Genomic DNA, 25,891 nt, shown 5'->3' on the forward strand with positions numbered 1-25,891 from the left:
TCAACTGTTTCAACTATTGCAATTTCTCATGCTTTCTTCTACTTCTTAAGCTTTTCTCCACATTTTCTTGCATTTCTGCAGCAGTCATTCTGCAAATATGCATTCTCACGGCTGTTTCGCTAGGAACAGCTATTTTTCTAGTTATTAGGGGCATGCCATAGCAATGCATAAGGAGAGCAGTACTGACTTGCGAAGCAAGTCAGTACTGCCTCCATGCATTGCATGGCAGGCACCTATTGTTCTACACCCAATAGAACGCCTCTTTATTATTTATTATTCTTCCATCACCGTTAATGCGGCTCGTACCGCTGCGTGCCCACCCACAAAAGTGGTATCAAATCGTGCGGCTCGAGGCCGGCATTATTGCTATTATTTTTATTGGGGATCGGAGTTAAAATGATTACATAAATTAATAAAAACGAAAAAATTTGAGATTTTGTGTCTCACAGAATCAGTAATCTTTCTCTATGAAACACACACACAGGACTGTTTATGGCTGACTCAAAAACCCTTTTTAAATCCCCCTCACAGGCATAAATATCGCCCTATTGGTCTGAAAGTTGGTCATAACATAGATACACATGCATGCTCATGTACAATGTTTACAAAAATTTGCTAGGGCTTATGCTTTTTGTCAGGGTCCTTCAGACTGACGCCTGGTGTCTCCCAAGTATAGAAACTGTGTCTGAAGAGGATTTTCCCGCTCTTTGGCTCTCACAGCTGCAGGGGATTAATTACCATAGCAACAGAAGAACACAGTGTCTGGAACTGCAGCTCCCCAGGACTGCACTGTAGGGTTTACTGGTATTTACAACTGCTTGTGTTTTCAGCATTATACTACTGATTCAAGACTATAACCATTACACATATGTCCCCCCATGTTAAAATCTGACATAAATAAGAATAAATAGTTGATTAAAAGTCTATGGACAGAAAATAACGTCGCTGCTCCTTTAAGGAACCAGCGGCACAGACGCAGCGCCTGCGATGCTACAGATCACAAACCTGACAGAGAGAGCAGAAGAGGATTCGTAGGAAAAGAGCGGTGATGCTCAGCAAGGCAGGTCATTAGCATTTGTACAAAAGTTAGCATTTCACTGTCTATGACTAGTGCACTAGCACTTTTACCTAAAGTTAGCTTTTACCTAATTTTCTCATTAATTAGACATGTTTAGTATACTGAATAGAGTAGTAAAATTAAAACAACATGGTCGTGTTGCTCCACATGCTACTGCCAGCATTTAAGCTAACATTAGCATATTGGCTAATTTTAGCTTATGCATCAATTCTAACATAATGAATGGTACAACTACAGTTTATTAAACATGCTTCTGCCTCTCCACAGGTTATTGACTACGTTGCAGCTTTCTTTAGCATTAATGCTAATTTTTAACATCATAGCGCTGCGTCAAAGCCGACGGGCACACTTTGGCATGCCCCTTTAAAATTTCTGCAGGAATTTTCTAGTTATAAATATAATTTATTATTCTTCCGTTACCGTTAATGCGGCTCGTACCGCTGCATGCTGACCCACAAAAGTGGTATCAAAACGTGCGGCTCAATCCCGGCAAGTGAGCTATTACTTTTATTGGGGATTGGAGTTAAAATGATTACATAAATTAATAAAAACGAAAAAATTTGAGATTTTGTGTCTCACAGAATCAGTAATCTTTCTCTATGAAACACACACACAGGACTGTTTATGGCTGACTCAAAAACCCTTTTTAAATCCCCCTCACAGGCATAAATATCGCCCTATTGGTCTGAAAGTTGGTCATAACATAGATACACATGCCTGCTCATGTACAATGTTTACAAAAATTTGCTAGGGCTTATGCTTTTTGTCAGGGTCCTTCAGACTGACGCCTGGTGTCTCCCAAGTATAGAAACTGTGTCTGAAGAGGATTTTCCCGCTCTTTGGCTCTCACAGCTGCAGGGGATTAATTACCATAGCAACAGAAGAACAGAGTGTCTGGAACTGCAGCTCCCCAGGACTGCACTGTAGGGTTTACTGGTATTTACAACTGCTTGTGTTTTCAGCATTATACTACTGATTCAAGACTATAACCATTACACATATGTCCCCCCATGTTAAAATCTGACATAAATAAGAATAAATAGCTGATTAAAAGTCTATGGACAGAAAATAACGTCGCTGCTCCTTTAAGGAACCAGCGGCACAGACGCAGCGCCTGCGATGCTACAGATCACAAACCTGACAGAGAGCAGAAGAGGATTCGTAGGAAAAGAGCGGTGATGCTCAGCAAGGCAGGTCATTAGCATTTGTACAAAAGTTAGCATTTCACTGTCTATGACTAGTGCACTAGCACTTTTACCTAAAGTTAGCTTTTACCTAATTTTCTCATTAATTAGAAATGTTTAGTATACTGAATAGAGTAGTAAAATTAAAACAACATGGTCGTGTTGCTCCACATCCTACTGCCAGCATTTGAGCTAACATTAGCATATTGGCTAATTTTAGCATATGCATCAATTTTAACATAATGAATGGTACAAGTACAGATTATTCTACATGCTTCTGCCTCTCCACAGGTTATTGACTACGTTGCAGCTTTCTTTAGCATTAATGCTAATTTTAGTATAAAAACACTGGCTCAAAGCCGACGGGCACACTTTGGCATGCCCCTTTAAAATTTCTGCAGGAATTTTCTAGTTATTTTTTGTTATTGTCATTTTGGTCCTTAAAATACCAAAATGTCCAATTGATTAAACCTTTTTTAAATATTAAATGATTGATAATTTAATCAGTTACTAAGTACTATGTTACTCTTACTTTAGTAATTTCTTGGATGGCTACTTTTTACTTTTTTACTTGAGTACAGTTTCTGGGTTCTCTACCCACCTCTATAACCATAAGTTTTAACTCTCCGCCTGGATATTTTTGCTTATTTTAATTGTACAAAGTTCTTTAAATGTCCTGTGAGTGAATATATTTGCCCATTTCTCCATAACAACTGGAACATTCAATATCTATCAACTTATTTTTGCAATTTACTGTCTATTAAAAGAGTGTCTCGTCACATGCTCCGTTGCTACGGCAGGAGAGAAATTACCGTAATAACCCAATATTGGCTGGAAACCGCAACGTCTCCCCTTTCAGAAACCGTTGAAATTTTTCAGATAGTGCAGTGTCTTGGAATTACGGTAAAGCAAATTTAGCTTGTAAAACAGTGCCGTCTGAACGTGTTGTTACACGTTCAGTCTGGAAGGGGTACACACACACACACACACACACACACATATATATATATAGTTTGATATTTACAACATTTTCATAAGAACTGGAGGTAACACAGGTATTTTATTGTGGTGTAAAATGGCACAACATGCGTGGAAAATACATAATTTGCTCCTTTAAAGCAGTTCTGCAGAGAAGAATGAGTCAAATGTCCTCCAGAGCAATTTCAGAGACTCACTCCCAGTTATTGCAAACACTTGTTTGTTGCTGCCAAGTGTTGCTGCAGCAAAGAATCACTAAATTTAGTTGAGCAATTACTTCTTAACATGGGGTCTTGCTGGTTGTGGTAACATTTTTTTCTTTAATAAAAGAAAATATATAAAGTGAGCAGTAAATCTATAAGAGTCCAAACGTTTTTTCAGAGCACTGTTAATGAGCTGGCTACTGCAAAGAGCTCCTTTTGATAAAAGCAAGGAGAGAGGAGTTGGACGTTGCCTTTAAAGGAGAGAGGGAGAAGATTTGGTGACTCTCTCTCTGTGTCTCTGATTTCTCCTCTTCTATCTTCTGGTTTGGACTCTGACACTTAAGTTATCTGTTTATGTGAAACATCACAGGCTATTTCAGCTTCATCGCTGAGGCTCTGGCTTCCTTCCTGCAACCCTTAGTCACTACTTTATCGGTTCAGTTCGTCATCCTTTCTGTGCCGCTTTTTTTTTTTTTTTTTTTTTTTGTTGAAAGGGATAAATAGTTAATGGTTTCCACTGAGCAATTTGATGTTTACTAAAAACTGAATGGAAAACCTCTTTTCCTTTACATAAGCATTGATGTAAAGTTTTAATACCATTTTAACTTTTTGCCGCTTTGTCAAGTCACAGCCTCAAACTTTAATTTGTAAGGATTTTATGTGATAGACTAAAGCATAACAGCAAAACGATGCATGTTTTTTTTTTTTTTTCAAAATTCTAGGTTTGGCATATCTTTGTGTTCATCCCTGAATCAATACTTTGTATATCCTCTTTTCACTGTTAATGCCGCTCCAGCATTTTTTGCTTTATGTTTTGTCCATTTATTACAAAATATTTCAAGCTCCGTCAGATTGGATGGAGATCACCTCTGAACACCAACGCTCAAACTTGATCACAGACTCAAAGTTTAGTTTGGGTTCAGACTTTGACTGGGCCATTCTAACATACATGTGCTTTGATCTAAGCCATTCTGTCAGAGTTGACATCTATTAACACAGATTAAATAACACAGGAAAGAGTTGGATTCCTTGGCTTACTCGCGAGAACAGACAGAGATGTGCTTTCAGTTACAGTCTGCTACCGCTCTGAAAGCACATTTGCCTGCCCCTCTCTTTTTATTGTCTTTCGGATCCCTAATCACAGAGAGCGCTATATCTGGCTGTATGTTTAATAGAGATGCACTGGTTGCAGTTTTCTAGCTCATCAGCGATTATCGATCTTTAAAAAGACCAACCTGCCGATTCAAATGTTTGTTTTTTTGGCTGAAATGTTGCTAAATGTAGCAGTGAAGTTGGTGAATTGGTAACAGTAGGATGACTTGTTATCTGAAGACCTGGAGGGCCGGTCTGCTAGTCAAACCTTCTTCATGCGATAGCAGAAGAGGATTGATCTTCAGCCCTTTGCTGAGGTTCATAAGATCGTTGGATAAGATCGGCTTCACGTTTGCGGATCAGCCTTTAGTTTTTCTACAAATATTGAAAATAGCTCTGTGAGCTTAAAACCCAGGCATTTACATGTAAATTGCAGCATTTTGGATATATAATAACGATTAGTCAGCACAGCTATATTATATTATAATAACCAATATATTGGTTTTTATTCCTTCATTTCTCACAAGCACTTTTTGAAACATGGTGCAGGATTCGGACTTGTTCTGTGCACAAATAGTCAGGTCAAAGTTTATTTATATAGCACATTTATAACAACCTCAGCTGACTAAAGTGCTTCACAACAAACATCACAGGCAGATAAATGAAAAAATAAAAATAAATTAAGTTTAGTAAAACTAATAAGACAAATATAAAATTGACAGAGATACCAAAATCTAATAGCATGAATAAAAACCCAAACAATTTTAAAATGTAGCTGCAACAATCATCTTCCATCCTTTACTTTTTCTCTGGACTCAAACTGACCTGCTGATTGAAATAGATTAGAGATGTGAGGGCTGATCACCGATACCAATCACATAATTATTATTTTTTAAATCATAAACACTACCAGTTACATTATGTGGAAAAAAGGAACCATGAATTCACCTTAATTTAGACAAAAATTTGTTTTTAATAACTTTTTCCAAGAAAAAAAACAGGCATTCTGCAAATTGTACTGCTATCGGTAATACTATCTTTAACAGACTGAAAACATATGAAGGCTCTGAAGAGGCTAAATAATGCAAAGAGCCAAAATAAAACCTCTCAACATTGCCAAAAAAATTCAAGTATAAAACTTGGCATTCAAAGGCAAATACAGGATCCATTACAATAAACAACCCAGAGTTACTGAATGAAAACTTCCTGATTGCATGGCGGCTAGCTGATTACTGCTAGTTCTGAGTGGCTGTTTCTGACTGAGCGGAGTAATTATGCAGAGCAGGGAGGAGATCGATTGTTTTTTTAGAGATTATCTGTCTCATGTTAGGACAGTGAAAGTTTTGATACGTCTGCAAAATTTATTTTTTTAAGTTAGATACTGCAGCTTTAAACAGGTTCGGTGTGAGAGTCACTACCAGGTGGAGCAGAAGTGGCGCTCCGTCTGTGAAATATTACTACCTGTAGCGCATAGCAGCGGTTCAACGAGAGCAGAACCAGCGTCTTACATCGCAGCTCGAAGACTTAAATAATTTTGCGGGTTTAGCTTTCTGACCGTCATGCTAATCCGGGTGAGTGTTTGTAGCTGTGCGCTGCTTTACCTGCCATCTGATCCTCCATATGTCTTTTATACTGCAGTGAGCCTCAATGTAGCCAAACTCCTCAAGTATGGCATTGTTTTTATGTCATATTAGCTTCTTGTGTTGATGCATTTTGACATGCTTCACCCCACGTGCTTCAATTTTCCGCCACAACACGCAAACTTCCCCATTCACTCAGTGCGTTATAGTTCCACATCGCTTAGGATTTGTTGCTGCGCGTTTGCGCAGAGTGAAGGAAAGAGGAGACCAGCTGCACAGGCAGGCTGCGAAATGAGATACAGGTGATCGGTTTGTGTGATCGGCAATAAGAGACCGTGATCGGCGATCACCGATCATACACTTTTTCACGGAAATCGGCCGATTATGTTTGGTGGCCGATCCATCGGCACGCCTCTAAAATAGATAAATCCAAATATGACCCTAAAATGACCATGCATATATATTTTTTTCTTTCTACTCACCCATGATGGAGAAAATGGTCTCATAGTCGTCCTGTCTTTACTGTAGGACTCTTTTCTCTTATTAATCCCCATCCTAACTGTTCAGGCGATAGGACATATTTGGCATTTATTTTTCTTATTGTGCCTAAACACAAATGTACTTTCGACTTTTCACATGTTCTTTGGTAAAACCTTTTTTTAATCCATGTGTTATTTCTTCAAATTCCCAATGAGCCACGACTCTGTGCTGCTCTATTTCATAAACTCTCAATAAAATGCATTACTGTTGGTAGTTGTAGCAAAGTGTGAAAAAGTTTAAGGAGTATTTTTGCAACAACAATTATAGATTATTGCTCATACAATCAAAATTATGGTAAAGTTAGAACAGAAATTCAGCTTGTTGGAATTATTTTTATTTTACACACTTGTGTTATTCCTTATAAGACAGACAATTGTAAGAGAAGAAATGATCACAAGATGAAATCAGTGCGCTTTCACTTACTCTTGTACTTAATGTCCAGATGCTGAACACAGAAATCTCTTTTCATACAATTCTTAACCTTTCTAACTGCAAGTTACTGATACTATATATATATATTTTTTTAGACAAAATCAAGTATTTCACATTACAGTTATTTAACAATATTTAAACATTTCACGCTGGATTATTTAAGTAAAGTTTTTATGGTACAGTCAGAACTAAATTTATAATGAAAAAAAATATGTTTCCAATCAAAATGATAAAAAAAAAACAGTACATTACTTGTAGTACTTCACAAAAATCACAAGTTATTATTCCCATTTAAACAAATGAAACGGAACATGAGGCCTACTGCCGTTAGCAACAGAGCTAACTTAGCTGGCCAAACACTCTTCCACATCACATTAAAGCAAGATAAACTACTCCGTGACGCAAAACAAACTAAATACATACAAAGTCGCACATCAGGCCTAACATTCATGCATGTCATTCTCCTGAAAGTTAGATCCCATTTATTACCTTATAACAATTATGGACAATTATAAGAGAAGAAATGATCACAAGATAAAATGAGTGCGCCTTCACTTACTCTTCTATTGAATGTAGAGAAGAGCTCACTAGGCCCCCTAGTGGACTCTTTTGATTATGGCGCCAACGCACCTCTCTTGCAGACAAAGGACCCAACTACGTTCCTTGCATACCCCAAACCAAACTAAATTAATGCAGATAATCAAAACAATTGGATCTAATATTAACAAGGTCAAATTAGTATACTCTGCAACACTTGCACACAGAATTTTTAAAACCAAATATTACATAAAAAAATATTTGACGGGTTGCTAATTTTCTGGGCTTTTTATAAAAATTTTTTGTCTAAGTGTCAGCGAATGTGCAGTTAAAAGGAAATGTTAATGAATTTAGCAGGAAACCGCTCTAATCGCACAGCTCCTGTAAAAGGTGATGGCTAGGCTTTTTGCTGGATTTCACACTGTGAAGTGAGTAGAGATGTCAGATAAACGAGGGGTCTGCGAGTTGTTGTAAATTCATTTTAAATGTGAATTAAAAGCAACAATTTAAAACGTGCCAAACGAGGAATGGCTCAAAAACGATCCCAAATCAAGAGAGCAAATAACTAATTATGTTACGCTGATGCGGCTGCAAATGCTTCGCCAGTCGTTGTGGAGCTTCCTGCTGTCTGGCTCGGCGTGCACGCAGACTTCCTGTCATTCTGACGGTTTCACGTCAGGGTTGTAAAAGCTTAGGCATGCTCTGCTACCAATCCAGCTTTTATTTGTTTAGAACGCAGGTCTGTCTTTGTTTGTGTGCCATTCGCTGCATATTCACACCAACCTGTAAAAACCGAGCACACAACAAAATAATGGCGGGCGTTGGCGCCGCATAAAGCCAGTTATCGGCTCCACGTTAAAGAGTGCGGGAGCCAGTCAACACCATTACACCCAGCCCAGACTCCCCTGGGCTGACAGCCGAACAGAAGGGTACACAAACCCTCCGTATTTATTTTTCTGCCTTTTTATTGGTTTTCTGACACCGGGGAAGGTTACAAGGATTCCTCAGCTCCCCAGCTTGATGGCTTGGCACTGGTGTGCGGTGTTTATATAAATGAAAATACATATATCTGCAGAGTGCAGCCCTGCATGCAGATAACCATGAGTTGGTGTTGATGGAATTATTCCAAAATGGCTTTGCAATGAAAATGTGATGGTTTTGAAAGAACTGCATTGTATAATGCCATTGCTCTGTCCCTGGCTTCACATTATGCTAATTTATCCAAGTTTAAAGCCAAATTGACCACTGATATTTCATGACACAGGCAAAAACATCTGCTGCAATCTTTACTTTTGCCTCTCGTATTTGTCTGATTATGATAACATGGCTTTATGTAATTGCCACAGATAACAACAAATGTGTAAAAGATGATATATTTTTTTCAAACAAAAGGCAACAAATACTCTAACTGCCAACTTACTTAATTTCATTTATTTGATTTTAAATAAAATCCTTGCCAAAATACATACTAATTGTATTATTTTTAATTAAGAAAACAGTAGGGCTGTTGTAAACTATTATTTTAGTAATCGAGTAATCTATAGATTTTTCTTACGATTAATCGAGTAATCGGATAAAAACAATTATAAAATAAAATATTGGTAAATCTTCCATAACACCAGTGTTACTATCGGATATCAACATCAGTCTATTTTTTCCACATTTGAGCTTCCCTACCAGTTACTTTTTTGTAGACCGGGGGAGCAATACGGGATATTTACGGCTCCTCCGTTCAGAAACTCATCTACCAGCCATGTTCCGCCTCCCGTTTGTTCAGACCGGGATGATATAAGTTTATTGTGCGGTTCGTCCGTAAAGCTGCACTTACCCTGTAAGCATCAACCCTCAGCCGCCCGCCGTGTTCAGTCTCTCCGCTCACCTGTATAAATCCTCCTCAGATTCTTCCCGCCGTTCAACCAGCAGCTCTGGAGCAGAACTCCCGGCATCGCGCCGGTCATTTTAAGGATGTTTATTGGTCCCACAAAAATGATGAAAACCCGGAATTATCACCAATCAGTAAAATCCCCGCGGGCCGAACTTGAAGATTGGACGTTATGCCGCTAACACGTAGCTTCCGTCAACAACTCAGAGGCGGAAGTCAGAGATCCGCTCAACGCAAATAATGTTCCGGCTGAAACATGGTGCTCTAAATGATAAAACATAAATTAACGAAGCTTCGAGGCAGGTCAATTTTCCTCGAGGAATTTTAATAATCGAGGTACTCGAATCACTCGAGGAATCGTTTCAGCCCTAGAAAACAGTAATTTTAAAGCTTTGGTATCTTAAGAAGAGTGACTGATGGTCCTCAGGTTGTTTCCAGACTGTGACTCTGTTTTTTTAAAAGTTTTTTTTATTTCCCAATTTCTGAGTTTATAAGGTTGGGAAAAGTGTTGGGCTCCGCTTTCAGCCAGCTGACAAGTAACGTGTGTAATCAATCAATCAATCAATCAATCAATCAATCAATCAATCAATCAATCAATCAATCAATCAATCAATCAATCAAACAGTTGTTTGTTTAAAATAAAAAGCAATTCTTGAGTTAATACTTGATGATATCATACTGTTCAAATCTCATGCTTAATTTAACATTGAATTATGTTTAACTACATGTATTTTTTGTGTTTTTACATAAATTTTTCTTATATTAGGCATTTAATCCCCTTTGTTTTTCTTTTGCATGCACTCTGTAAGGTTACCTTGTTTTCTGTTTGCACCAGAACATTCTTAGAGAAATTGTGAGATTTTCTTGTAATTTCAGTTTTTTGTGACATCACTGCAATAAAACAATATATTTTGCATTCCTGTGTTTTTTGGTCAGTGAGCTGATTGGGACGAATAATTCAGATCTTGGAAACACAGCGCTGACTGTAACATGTTGTCTCTCCATAAATTATCAGACATTTTATAGAACATTTCTTTTTGTGTTTCTAGTGGCTGAAATATCTTAAAATGGCTCTGAATTAAGGAAACAACCAGAGTTCAGCTCTAGCAGAGCAGAGCAGCGTCTGACTCTCACTGTGGCGACGTTTGGTTACTGCATTTGCGTAGCTAATTGCTGCTTTGATGAGCTCAAGAAAACAAAAAGCTAGTGTGTCCGTGTGGCTTTTAGGGGAGGAAAAAAGGCCATGCGCTTGTTTAAAAGGAGACAATATGGCATTACGTGTCAAAACAGGATTAGGGCTCAGCTGAAGCTCCAGCCCCTTCAGAGAAACAGAGATTCAGTGTTTCTGCAGACGCTGCAGTTCTCTTCTCTCATCTCCATGCATTTTTTTTTTAGATATTTCAGGAGTATATGTGTTCACATGCGTGTGTAATTTCCACTCGCCATCTTGTTTGATGTTTCCGGGAGTCGTTGGTACTGTGCGTGCCTGACAGAGGGAAACAACGGGGTGCAGTTACCTGTGTGGGTTGCAGTGGTAATGTGGAGTGGCGTGATGCCCTAGAAAATTCCAGGTGTGAAGTGTTTTATTCATTTCACTGCAGAGGGGGCGTTTCTGCTCGGCTGCCGTGACGTTTGTTTCCCGTTTTGATCGCATGTGTATTTATATATATATTCCTATTGTTTCTGTTTGTGTAAAAGAGACTCTTTTTTTATGGTTTTGGGTTTTACTCTGAGGTTTTGTCTTCCTCTTCTTCTCCCCCTCCACCTCCACCTGCTCTTGTCTGCCATTGATTGGTCACAGCTCTGAATAAGTTTAACTGGCTTCCCTCAGTGGTGGGTGGTTCTTAAGAGCACAGATTCTGTTTAAGACTTAGCAAAGTGTTTGAATTTTCACCATGTAGGCAGAGAGGATTCTCCTCTGCCTTTGAGAGCAGTTTCTGTAAGCCAAATGTTTTAACGCTGGTCTCCTGATGGCCTCTGGCTTGTTTGCTCTTCTCCCAGTAAAGGGTGGAGGTGAACCTTCCTCTTCCTCCACACTCCCATCAACCTCCTTCATTTTACATTCAGCTTGGACTAATTTATCTTTTCCCCTTTGGCTGTTTTGTTTGAATAGATTTGTAAACCTACATTTACATGCTGCATGCAACGGTGTGTGTTGCATGTTTAAACCCAAACAGATCTGCACATTCTGTGATGGAGAAGTTAAGAGACCACTTAAAATGATCGGTTTCTCTGAGTTAAACTTTTTATAGGTTTATGTTTGAGTAAAATGAACATTGTTCTTTATCCTATGAACTACTGACATGTCGCTGAAATTACAAGCAAATATTTAGTTTTTATTTGCAGAAAATGAGAAATGGTCACAATAAGGAAAAAGATACAGACTTCAAATAATGCAAAGAAAACAAGTTAATATTCATTTATAAACAACAACACTAATGTTTTAACTGAGGAAGAGTTCAGAAATCAGTATTTGGTGGAAAATCCAGGAGGTTTTCAATGGGGTTCAAGTTTTCTTGAAAGAAAACTTAAATAAAATGTTGAGAAACCAGTTTGAAAATCATTTAATAGTTCATGATAAAAAACGGCAAAACCTCCATACCAAAGCTGTAAAATCTGATACTCTGGGAAAAGAAAGACCAGAAAAATGACCGCCTTGTTCCCTGAACAGGTTCCTGAAGCTGAAATCTGGCCAAGGTGCTTCTTATATCACTTAAGATCTGATCCTCTGTCTGTGTTGGAACCGGCCTGTCAAAACACATTAGTGAAATTAAAATGTGAGAGGACAGGGCTGCTTAAGCAAGCACAAAGTGATTAGATATATGAAGACACTGGCACAGAGTTTGAATTTTTTATAGTGACATTGGACCTGAACGACTCCTATCAATTAAGGCAAGTATTAGTTATTGATCTCATTCCAGGATGCTGTAAATTTTGTAATGATTACCGATATATGGTGTTCAAATTAAAGTTTTGATTGTATACACTGTAAAACACTTGAACCGCATCTAGTTGGGTCTACTATCTCCTGCTCTTTAAGTCAAATAAATTTAGTGAGTTTTAGTTTTGAACCTAAATGTGTTTGTGAAAGATAAACCTACTGTAGTAAGAGTTTTATTTTATTAAGAGTTGAATAATCTAGAGTTTTTATGTTAGCACTTAAAAAACTGAAGAAAAGACAGGAGTGAGTACTATTTCCCAGAATGCTTAGCGGCTCCTGAGATGGAAGTGCATTACATTGATCTGGCTCCTGAGTTATTAAGGCAAATGTTTATTTCAAAGCTTGAGGATAACGTCCCCTTCACAATAAATGTTTTTAAACAATTCAGTTTCATTTTTTTAAATAAAATTCATCATCAGATCAGAAATTTTGTTAATTCAATTTGAAACAATAATTTAAATTATTCTAAAGTAAAATACGTAGTTATTTTAATTTGGTATTAGGAATAATGTGTCTCTTTAACTAGGTGAGAGCAGTTATTTTTTTCTTGCATATTGTGAAATAATTATTTGGTTTAAATTGCAGCATTAAGTTAAAACTCACAATTAAAGGTTAATGAACTTAAAAACAATGTTTAGACACCTTGTCTCTTGTTAAATCAACTTCATGAACTTTAGTTTCTGAGTTAAAACCAAAACAATTTTCTGTTTAACTTAAATTAATTTTCAAGGCAAGCAGATGGACTTTCGTTTCCAAGTTAAACCACCTTCAAATGTTTTACAGTGTTTCAGCAGCAAGGTGGTCCAAGGTGCTTCACACAATAAAAACAGAAACTTTCAAAGTTATAAAGAAAACGGCGTACAGCTTAACAGACATTTTGATTTGTGCCATCACTAAAATCACACTCATCAGATATTTTGGTCAATATTATTAAGGTTCTAAAGCAACTCTAAACAGCAGCTTTTAGTCTCGATTTAAAGGAATTCAGTGTTTCGGCTGTTTTGCAGTTTTCTGTAAGTTTGTCCCAGATTTGTAAATAGAAGCTGAATTTTGTGTTCTTGCTTCTCTGCTTGTAACATGGGCGTAAATATTTTCTATCCCAAAAACGGTTATTAGAGTTCAGCACCTTTTGTTTGTTTTAACAATGGTATGCTCTGGTTCGTCTCTTGTTTTTATGCAGATAACCTCAGTTTCACAATATGACATTTAGCAAAGAAATACATTTGGTGTGTGCCAGATAATATTTCACCCTGACTGCAGCTCCTCTATAGCTCCTCCATCTGCTATACATAGGTATTGTGTGCGTAAGCCTGCAGTCTGTTATTGCCTACAGGCAGCTTAGCTCCTATTGTCATGTGAATGCGATGTGAGTGAATGTTTGGGGATGCTCAGGAGTTAAACCCCGAGGAGTGCAATGGATTTGCTGCTCAACTGAAACACGACAGAAGAAACTTTTGTTATTTGGAATATGAACCGGTTTCACTCGCCACGCGGTTCGGGCTACGTGGCCTCGTGCGATTGGTCTTTTGAGTGTTCAGCGTGACGGTTCGAACATGCCGCACGGTGATGTGTGTGCTGGAGAGCGCCTGTGTGAACTCTGGACCAGCAGCTCATTTCACACGCAGCCAGACATCAAAGGGGCCTTGAATTAACCCTGCGTGTCGAGGCCACTCTGCATGCCATGCGCAATTTCACATCCCCGTCGCTCCAGCAGCACCAAACTTACATGCCCATTCATATTGAAATGAACAAATGGAGTTTGGCGATGCAGCGAATCGTCATCCTTCGCTGAGGGGAGATAAAACTTCAAACGAGCCGAGATGCATATGGATCTTTCAGTAGTTTTTGCCGAGTGTACTCTGGGTGCAGGTGAAGTGGAAATGTTGGCTGTCTCTGTTTTAAGTGTGGGCAAAGTGCAACTGTCTTGTTTTTCCAGCGTAAAGAGGGTCAATTGTATTTCCATTAGACCACTCTTATTAAGCCTGACTCACTTTCTCCCTGATTAAATACCGCAGGAAATGGCAGATCCAAACAGAGACACTCTTAAAAGCAAGTTTTCACACCTCTTAAACTTTTTCACATTTAAAAATTGTAAAATGGAAAAGTGAAAATCTGATTACATTTTGACTAATTATTCTTTTGAAAATAGCTTAACTTTAGTCAGATTAGTTGGAGAGAATCTTTAAGCCTGTCACAAGACATTTTGCTGAATGATAATTTGTCCCACAAGATATTGCGATAAACGATAATATTGTTTCAAAACCATTTTCAAGTAATATAATAACGACTTAAGAACACATTCTTAAAGAACAATGAACTTTAAATTCTAATGAACATTTCACAAAGGAACTGGAAGACATTTTAATTATTCAAAATAACTAAAACAACAGAAACAGCAAATCAGTTAAGTTTCTGCAAACTAAATTTTCCTTTTGGCTCCAACAGGAAGCAGTTTGCTTCCCTTTAACTAAAGTTAGCTTCTGGGATTCTGTAGAAAAGCATCCCCACAGCATGATGCTGCCACCACCATGTTTCACCATAGGGATGGTGTGTTCAGGATGCAGAGTAAGCTGCGTATTTTTCTAGACCAAAACGTCTAGTTGACCAGAGGACATTTTTCCAGAGGTTTTGCTGTAAATGTTTTGTTTATTCCTCCAACAGATTCAGCCTCTTCACTGATAAAGTAACAAATCAGATGGACTGTTAAATCTTGGTTGTTTTCTAGTTGTTACAACCTTTTTTTTCTTTCTGATGATGGACTGCTCCATTAGATGTACAAAGCTTAAAATGTTAAAATGTTTCCGTGACCTTATCTCTTACCTGTCTGGTCTCCATTATGCTGTCTCCCAAAGCCCCCATATAGGCGCATTAATTGGTTGCAGTACATTACTCTGACACCTCTGCAGCTTTTTATTTGTAAAAATTTGTCACTTTCATTCCCCTTCTGTTATGTGCTTCTTCTATCCATTCCAACATATAAAAAAATCCTGGTAAAATGCCTGGAACTTGACAAAATGTGGACATTTTTAAGAAAAAATGCTTTTGCAACATGTTGGACCACCTTTACCTTTCACACGTGAACACTGGTTGCTTGCGCCTGAAATGTGTTTTTAATGGTTTCCCTGAAAGCCGTTACCTCACGTGGAAGTAAAAACACTCGCTTCCATGTTTTCATTCCCATCTTGGCAGCTAATTTAATTTTTATATTGTATTTATTGATCGGCGCAACTTCAATTTCCTGTAGCGGCTCGATCCTGTTGCACGACGGAGGCGATAATGTAGATGAACAGGCTGGTGATGGCGAAGATGGAAATGATGATGATGAAGAGAGTGATGATGATGATTGTTTCTTTGGGCGGCCGTGATTGCGAGGAGTTGTATGTTGATTAGAGTGGCCTCTGAAGATGGCGGGGGTCGCTGCCGCGCAGGTGAACGTGTCAGCCGCACTCTGTGCTTCTAATATAGTCCAAACATTAGCAGGCTGCCATAACAACTGTTCAGCAAACACATTAATATTTCATTGATCCTGCGGCTCCTCTATCCTCCCCTTGATGGCCTGTTTGTCTCCTTGAGAGGTTGTTTGGTAATCCACTGAGACCTCAACGCATCCCTCTGTGTTATTAACACCTAAACGCACACAAAGCTCAAAATGCTACACTGTTTCTCTGCTACACCCTCTTGTTTGAATGACTGCTAAATTTAACACTGTGTGCATCCCTTATTTGTATACTCCCACATGCATTCAGCCCTCTCTGTACATTGTTTATACACCCTCATATGGAAGCCATTTTACTCGTTTTAAATGCGTACAGACACGTCTTTGATTGAATTATCAAAATTGCTATTAAGGAATTTGATTCATAACATTTCGAAATGTTGAAGATGCTTTTTGTGTGGATTTTGTGTGGGTATTTGTTCACCCACATATTCTTTCTCATTTAGTACACTAGAGAAAGACTCAAAGAGCACACAATGGATGATATAACATTATGTAACCCTTTTGGGCCTGTGGGCGGCGCTGCATAGAGCAGCTCTGGAGTTTGAGAGTAAATTTGACAAATCACCAGCGAATGCTTTTTTTTTTTTTTTTGCCTTTTCTGGGTGATTTATGCAACATGATTTCAAGTAGATGTTAAAACTCCTGCAGTGGAGATTTGTTAGGCTGATACATTTGTTTGTATTGTTTTTATACAACAAAGGTGAGGAGCCAAAAACTTTTTGATCGACACGTCTCACTTCCAAAACCAAAAACCTCCAATAAAGGCTGTTTTGGTTTTTGCACACACTTCTGACTTGGTTGTTTGAGGAAATATACTTTAAACAGTTTTCTGAATCTTGCTGAAAAGTTACTTTTAAGTTAGTTTGTCTTATTTCAAGTCTAACTTTATGTCAAGTTAAAGTCCATGATTGGCAAAAAGTCACATTAACTGTCACAGGTAAGCATTAATATTGCAAAATTTCTTCCAAGTATTTCTAATGTATCACAATAAAGTTCGTGAAGATACTGATCAATGTGAAAAGATGTTTGATATTTTACTGATTAGCATTTTAACAGTTTCCTGATGGGTTTTCATCAAAACATTCTGAGAACATTCATCATCTCTGTTTGAAACTCCTGCTCTAACATGTTTTGTAGCCTCCTCAAAACAAGCATTTGTTCCTGCTCATAATGAAGGTTTGCTGTACATTTGTCCCATATGAATTATTTAGTTACACTCAGCCAAAACGATCTAGGTGTATTTTTATGTTGCGTGTGTTTGTGATTGTAGCTGGGGTTGCACAGTCAGGAAGGGGATAAAGCTGTTTGTATTGGATAGGATTTACCGTCAAATGAGGAGGATAAATAGTCCAACCAGGGCTGGTGGAGCCTCGTAATGTGAAACAGAAGCCAGGACGCTGTAATGCACCATGCATGTGTGTGTGCGTGCAGCTGAGATCTATGTTTGTCTACGTAGGGAGATAATAAGTCACAGCCACATCATCAGGAGGAAGACAGAATAGAAACATTGATGGTAAAATCCCCTTTTGTTCACCGGCGCGATGTGAAGAGGTTTTGGAGCCGGAGGTGGCTCAGGGGCATGCGCGTTTCGGTCTTTCGGGGATTGGGAACAGTCTTGCCTGCCAGTGATGTAAATCCTTCATGGCCTCTAAGGTCTATAATGCTAAATTCACTCTTCAGTGTTTAGAGGCTTCCTGTTGAGACTGCGATCCCCTCAGCCCCGCAAGACGAGTCCACATGAGCTAATGACACACAGACTTGAAAGCTGCGCGCTGGCCTCCGAGGTTTAGCCACTCCTGTTCTACCAGAACCATGTCTACATTTTCTAACAGCCTGTTAGTCACTCGGGCTTATGTCTGTGATGCCATTAAGATAGAGTCGACTCTCGCCTCAAAAGGCTTGTATCGAACACAAGCAAGAGTCTATCTGTATCGAGCAGACTGCTGCTCTCAAATTAGCAGCTTTTAGTCACAGCTTTCTGTGTGACTCAACAATGAGGGCTCTGTGAGAGCGAGACAGCCAAGGTTAAGGTCAACTGTGCTTTATCTGGAGGGTCTTCTCACTGCACAACCGATGAAAGAGTGCAACATTTTATCCATGGACATTTATGAAGAATAGATGGATTTGTTAATAATTCAGAATAGAGCTGCAACTAATGATCAGCCTATCAATCGATTATTCTGATAATTGATCTGATAAAAACTGTCGCATTCTGGAGACTTTCCGTTTGCCTGCTTAAAGCTGCAGTGTGACACTCTTATGAAAAATATTTTTGTTGAAACTGTCACTATGTCGAGGCAGAACGGTAAGAGAGAGACGACCTGTGAAAAAATCGAACTCCTCTGACTAGATTCAACCAATTAGATACAGGAGGCGGGACTTGGCGCTGTCAATCACAATCTCGTGTGGCGCTGCTCACCCTCTTCCCGCCTTGCTCTCTGCTGCTACAGTTTTTTTCTGTCAACAGATTCTGTTGTGAAAGCTCAAGCTAGTTAGCATAGCCACTTTTGACAATGAATGAACGATTTTCCTGAAATGGTGAATTGTTTCTCCACCATTAGCACATTTAGCAGCGAGTACATGAGATTGATTGACAGCGCTAAGACCCTCCTCCTGTTTCAGATGGGTTGTTTTTGGTCTGCAGCCACACATTTCTTCAGCAGCAATAGCAGCTCAGGGAGGAGGTGATCAAACTTTTCACAGATTATCTCATGTTAATCTGTCACAACATGGTGACAGTTTTAACAAATACATGTACAAATACATACAAGTATTTATATGTACATATAAGGTCTGGAAAAAATTAAGAAACCACTTAAAATCTTCAGTTTCTCTGATTTTACTCTTTATAGGTTTATGTCTGAGTAAAATGAACATTGTTCTTTTATTCTATGAACTATTGACATGTCTCTGAAATTACAATTTAGTATTTAAATCAGAAATGGTCTAAATGAGGAAAAAGATGCAGTGCTTTCAGACCTCAAATGATGCAAAGAAAACAAGTTGATATTCATTCAGAAACAACAACACTGATGTTTTAACTCGGTTCATAAATCAACATTTGGTGGAAAAACCAGGAGATTTTCAATGGGATTCACTGCAGTAGTTTTTTTCAGACCTGCATATATACATATTATAAAGGTTACCTGCTGCAGATTTGATCCTTTTTATACAACACTAGTAATACATTAAATACTCAAACTAATAATTCAATTCCTTTTTTAAATAAGCAAATAAAAATGTTATTGCCTAAAATGCAAGAGCAGCTTTTGTGTAGTGTACATTTGATCATTTGTAGCAAAGCATGATGGATGTGCAGCTAAAAATACTCCCAACATCGACATGTGAAAAGTTCAGCTCTTTCTTCTTGACTTAACATCAGTACAATGCAGAGCTGATCTGTGGTTATTTTTGATTAATAATTGGACAGCAAAATGTGCTTAGTAGGAGATTTTTTTATTTTTTTTTAACCAGGTTGAGCTTTAAATGCCACCTGAGAAGTTCTGGGTAGAATATATTTACAGACAAAGAAGATATTTTTTCTCATCTTAAATTCAAAAAACTGCTCTGAAAATGTTGCTTTTCCACCAAATTGGCATTAAGAGTCTGTATTCTCCAGTTAACGATTAATAAATCACTAAACTAGCTGACGATTATTTCAATTATCGATTAATCACGATTAATTGAATTAATCGTTCCAGCTTTATTTTTGTAGTAATGTGAATTTTATTTGTGAAGCACTAAAAGGCCATGACATGTCTGTGAATTAAAGTTCAACATAACATAAAGGTCTGTGCCTAACAAAAGCCTGCATGTGTTGCAGAGTTTCTGCAGCAGCTCCAGAGCGTGGAAATCTTAAGCTGCAAGAGAAAACTGTCGCAACAGAGACCAGCATAATAATTTGCAATTCTCCAAACACAACAAATACAGAGGAAAGAAATTGGGACCATACACCATGAAACTGGTCCAGTATAAGGGGCTTAAAAACCTAAAGAAAAGAATACAACCTTGTTTCAGCGAGGACAGAGAAATAAGACTTCACAGTAACTGTAAAGCTGTGAATATTGTCAGTAATTTATTTTCAGTGTGGACAAACCGTTTACACGTGAAACATAAACTGAAAGTTTGCACCATCTCCATTAAGTCAAGTGATAAAACATAACACATAATTTCAAATTATGGTGAAAGAAACAGGTATTCAGGCAAACACTCAAAAGCATAAAAATGCTTTTCAGCCATCTGCTCTTGATTGGTGTAATGAAGTCACACATATGCAGTTCAGAATCGTTTTAAGTGCAAATTAGGCTCCATCTATAGAGCAATTGAAATATGTAATAGCTGGCTCCTATTAAATAAGTTATTGTGCTCAAATGACCTCATTCTGCCTTCAATTTTATTCCAGAGAGGCAAAAAATTTAAAAATATCAAATACAAAAGAGGTAACTTAGGTGTAAGTATTTTAGTGAGCCTTTTTTTTTTGTCTTGCAGACGGAAAGCGGCCGCGTTTCCAGAGCCACTTCAGTGAAACTATAAATAAAAAAAGAAAAACTATATATAAAAAAAGAACGGTGTGAGGAATTCTTTCTTTGTGCTGCGGCTTGGCGACTGCTTGCAGTGAAGCTTAAACGTTATTGCTCTGAAGACGATAATTCTTTCCAGCCGTTATTCAGGCAAGGCAGGTTCACAGTCCCTCTCCTGCAGATATTTCTGACACAAAGGGATACTTAGGAGACACGAGTGATGAAATAATGACATTTTTCATCAGTGAATCAGCACAACTTAGCGCCACACTCATCCAGCTGAGGCCTTCTCTTTAAACAATTTAACATAATAAACATACATCAGCTGGAACCAATATAAATTTATATTCCTTTTAAATAGGTGGAGTGAAATTTGCAGCCTAACATTTAAGTTTTAATCAATTATTGGAATTGGAAAGCTGCAGCTTCCTGTGTTTACATTGTGAATTTTTTGAATGTTTATGAGAATGACCCTTTACTTTGTTTAACAAATATGTTTTTTTTTTAAATAAATTGAAGGTTAGTCTTTTGTTGTGAAATAAACAGAATGCTATGCAGCTGATTTGAGGCACATGGTCATTATGTTGGGTCTGAACCGTCTGTGCAGGGATGCTGTTAAAAGTGTTTCTGTTTGGTCTTCGTCAGCACAAAGACGTCGTTTGGACCCAGCATGTGTGTCTGTGTTGTATGATAACACTGTAAGCAAGGCCCGGCATTGATCTCTATTTTAATAGTGTGTTTGGAGAGCTTTTCACAGAGCAGCCCATGTTTTCAAGGCATTGATTGTTGTTCAGTCACACGCCTTTGTGGAAATGCTGATCGACAGCTGCTTTTTGAATACCGTCTTCATTTATGGTTTACGAGTTGGGGAGTGAAGCTGCCTTTCTAAAATGTGTTGTTCTAAAATGCATTTTCAAAACTGAGCTGTTGTTGTTGAAGAGAAAATGGCGAACAATCCTGACACATAAAACGAGGAGCTTTTTGGTTTTTCCAAAAGTTGATAAAAGGTGAACGGAAACTAAAAGACGTGTGTTTTTAGTCTGAATAGCGTTGGATACGTTCAGCTCACGACCCGTGACGAATAAAATGGGTTTATAAGATTGTAGCTTTATTTATGGAAGAAAGTCTGGATGCCACCATTCTTTCCCTCTTTTCACCAGTAAATATTTCACAAAGTAGGAATTTGTAAAAAGTATAAAGTGCTCTGCTCTGGTGTCGGCTAGTTCATTTTTTGCTTTTTGTAATTGATTAGGTTCTTGTCTCATCATAATGAAGCAGAAATTAAAAAGGAGATGGAAAAAGGACAGGCAGAAATAAATGTGGGAAGAAATAAACAAATAAATTCATGAAATAATAAATAAATGTTTACATTAATTAATAAATAAATGTACAAATAAAGTAACAAATAAAATAATACATGAATGTAAGGATAAAGAAGCCAATCATTTATTTATTTACTTATTTAATTTATTTGTTTAATTTTGGCTGGAATGGCTCTCCGTACTTGTCATGCCAAAAAGTATAAATGAAACATAGAAAAAATCCTGCTTTTTTTCCACTGATACCAATTTGCAGATTTTGTTTGAGTCCTGCAGGTTATTTTGAAGAGGCATTAGTTTAAAGGAATTAAATTATCTCAATTTAAGCATCAAAACCACTAACTGCTAACTTGGGCTGCGTGATATAAGGAGAACATGCGAAATGCAGCAAATACTGACCCTACATAGCAAATAATTCATCTAGAGCAGGGGTCACCAACTCCAGTCCATCCTGCAACTTTTAGATTCACCTCTGCTCCAAAATGTCTGAATTTCCTCACCAGCATTCATTCCTCTCGGCAATAAGCTGGAAATGAGTAGTTTATTTGATCCAGGTGTGTTTGAGCAGAGACGCATCTAAAAGTTGCAGGACGGTAGCACTCGAGGACTGGAGTTGGTGACCACTGATCTAGATACTGGAATAAATGCCACAGTTTCTATTCCAACAATGTTTTTTTAGTTGAAATACACCTGACACATTCATGATGCATTTACCAGAATATCTTATTTAACAACAGTACTAATCACAAAGATAAATTAAATCTTAATGGAAGTACAATTTTCTTCAGAGTTGTTGTAGATTGTCTGTAGCAGTCAGTCTTAGTGTCTGTACCATCTTCTGACTGAAGAAGATACTTTGTCATATTGATATTACACACAATGTCGTCGTAGTGACATATTTGTGATATAATATGGAGCCCTTCCCCTCACATTTATGTCAAGTTTGTTAAAAACAAGAGGTATGTGGTAAATCTGAGGTTCAATGAATGAGAATTTAGAATAATTTTATTTAATCTAAAACTTTTTACATTAACTTCAGACTTTTCAATGTAGATTAATTCTCTTTAGGTTTGATCAGTTATTTTATATTATGAGCTAAAGGTGATCAGATAATTATATTTTCCAGCTTCTTCTCACTTGCTGACTGGAACCAGACGGCAAATTTCTTCCAATTTTGATATTGCGACACCCAGAAATATAAACGTCTTAAAGTTCACTCAGCCTTTGGGTGAACATCTGAATTTCTTGATTCAAATTGAATTAGGTTATCTTTAATCCTGTTCTGCTTTTTTGTGTTAATTTATCTCTGTTCTCTGAGAATGAGCGTGTGCTGTCATCATTTTATAAGGTTATCTAACTAAGCTAAAATTAGGACTTCTTAAATCTTTCATGTCAAGCTTGTGGCTGGAGGAATCTGATGTTTGACGGAGAAACTTGGGCTGCGGCTGCATTAAAGACACATTGTTAAGTATTAGAAAACGAAGAGAGCTCATTTACACACTTCATAAAACAGGTAAACACCTAATTTAAAACACACACACAGTGTTGTCAGTTGCACTGAGCTGCCCTTGTCTTAATGAAAAGTAGCAGAAGACAGTATTTCCAATTATCTCTGTAAAATGAGATGTTACATCACGATCTTGTCTAAATACACTTCAGCGTTCTTTTCCTCCGCTGCTGGGAAAGCTGTTAACTTGAATGCTATGAAACTTAAAGAAAAAATATGTTGTGATTAGATGTCTGCGTATAATAGGGCAACACAATATTGTGGAAAACATTATGTGCAATATTGTTGTTGAATTATTGCGATGATTGCACAGCTTTGTGCAGACAATGTCAACGTGGTTTTGCTCTTCGATTCACTGCAAGTATAGATTCTGGGTAGTATGGGAATATTTAAAAAACAAAACATATTTTCTATTTTGTTGAAAAAACCTTTGCCAGTATGAAACGTTATTTTAATGGTAAAATAACTTTAATTAGGAAAAGGTTAAGGAAACATACTTAATATAATTATTTTTATTATGTTTAGTCCAATATTATACTTTTTAGATTATTATCCAGAGAAACCCTGAATAGTTTATAAATTATGGGCTACTTGTTCTTGTATTCTTATGGGGATACAATATGTAGTTCTATACTTTTTATTTGTTGTTTTCTTTGTATTTCCGTATAATTAACGTAAAGCACTTTGAATTGCCTTGTTGCTGAAAATGTCCTTTATAAGTAAAATTAACTCACCTTAGAAAATGATAATAACAGATTTTAATTAAAGCAGAAAAGGAAAAAAATCACTTGACTCCAAATATTTCTAATTGGTCAAATTTGGGGCAAAGTTTCAGCTTGTTTTAGCCATCTGAATGGCAGTGCACAGCAGCTGGTGGGAAAGTGCTTGCTGCAGTACTCTATGCTTCAGATAAAAGTTAGGAGTGCACGATAGATCAACTGTTTTTTTTAATTTTAGAAGATTGGCTGATACTTACATGTGGATCTGATTTTATCCACTGATCTTATCTACTGAAGCAAAGGTTTAAAAATCAACCACTGTGAGAAAGATTTGACTAGAATGACTTGGTATTAAACACATTTTATACCACAAAAAGATGAATTAAATCAGGATTAGTTAAATTATGTAATTTATTAATAATAAATTTTTTATGTAATTTTGTGGAATATTGTTTTTACCGAAAGCCTGTTATTATATTAATCAATTACGTCTTTATAAATATAATTGCTCCTAACTCCTGTTAATGTTGTTTTATTACGTGAACCTGACCTGCAGATTTTAAAACTTTGCGTGAAGCCCTTATGAATAATATTTTAAAAGCATATGTGGCCATTGTATTGGAACTGATTGTCAACCACACGTATTTTCACTTGCACAGAGGTTGTTGAGCTTTTAAGTAATGAAGCCGATCCACATGACACCGCTGTTGATCCTGAGCTTTGGATTCACAGGTTTAATGGATGCATAATTGCCGGCTTTATGAATAATTGGATCAGGATGTAAAGCGAAGTGAAATGGCGGGCTTTCACACGCCAGGCAGCATTCTGGTTCAGATGTTAAGGTTAAAACTTTTATTATGTGGAAACTAGTGAAAGAGTTCTGCGTCAATGTAAAAACAGGAATTCACCACGGTGCTAGAGATGGGCTGTTTGAATGGCATTTTAGTTCTTTAATTTTCTTTTAATGTCAGTAATGTTATTACTTTAAGACATTAAAAATATATTTTGTCTTTTAATAATCTGGAGTATGTCCGTTGTTGAACTTGCAGGAGGATAAAGTGAACTTAACATGAAATTGTGAGGGCGTGGTTTACAATAAAATGTTTATCTTTGGAATCGCTTATTGTTGGTTCTCAGAAGATTAAAACCCTCCATTGGAAAGGCCAGCCCAATTTTATTAATATAAATTATGTTTGAAAGCATAATTTTTCAGCTGTTTTAACAAAAAAGGATCCATATGATTCATAGCTCAAAAAACTGCATGTATTATTTGTTTTTTTTGTGTTTTTAACTTTTATTTAGTGATAGTATTGTTTGTTAGCATAAGCTAGGTAGAGCAGGAAGTAGCTCTTAGTGAAACTTACACCAGTCATTCATTCGCTAACAGACAAGCTAATTGCCAGTCTTTTAAAATAACACTGCTTAAATAAATGTTAGCTGGCGCAGTTAGCATGTCTGTTGGTAAACAAACCGGGTTTGTCCAGATTCAGTAGCTGTGTCCTTTGTCGACCACAAAGACCGGCAGTGAGTGGTTGTGAAACTGGATTGTCTAATCTTTAGATTTGTTACTGCCATTACCATGGTGCACGTCCTGTCGCCTAGCAACCGCGACACAGCTAAACTCAAGCTGGCAAAAATGCAGCTCAAAATCTTGAGTTTTATTGTTACTCATTTAATCCTTAAATTTTTTTTACAATAATTATTTTAACAAACATATCTTAAGAAAATTATAAAAGCCTAATAAAACTGTGCTTCTCTCCTGCTTTGTGCGTCATTGGTACAAGAAGAAAAATCTCCCGTTCAGCCTGCAATAAATCTTTTGGAAAGGGTTGGCTTCGAAGGGTAGACAGGAGACGTGCCTCAAATTGAAATTACAAAGG

The 25,891-nt window shown here is 37.4% G+C and overlaps 1 protein-coding gene across 11 annotated transcripts in view; it reads left to right on the forward strand.

The window, feature by feature from the left end:
- Nucleotides 1–25,891, forward strand: part of cacna2d2a (calcium channel, voltage-dependent, alpha 2/delta subunit 2a) — a 240,773-nt gene that overhangs the window by 33,187 nt on the left and 181,695 nt on the right. The gene's annotated exons all lie outside the window — the stretch shown is intronic.

This window comes from Poecilia reticulata, chromosome 5 (assembly GCF_904066995.2).
Source record: "Poecilia reticulata chromosome 5, P_reticulata-male-v2, whole genome shotgun sequence".
Lineage (NCBI taxonomy): Eukaryota > Metazoa > Chordata > Actinopteri > Cyprinodontiformes > Poeciliidae > Poecilia > Poecilia reticulata.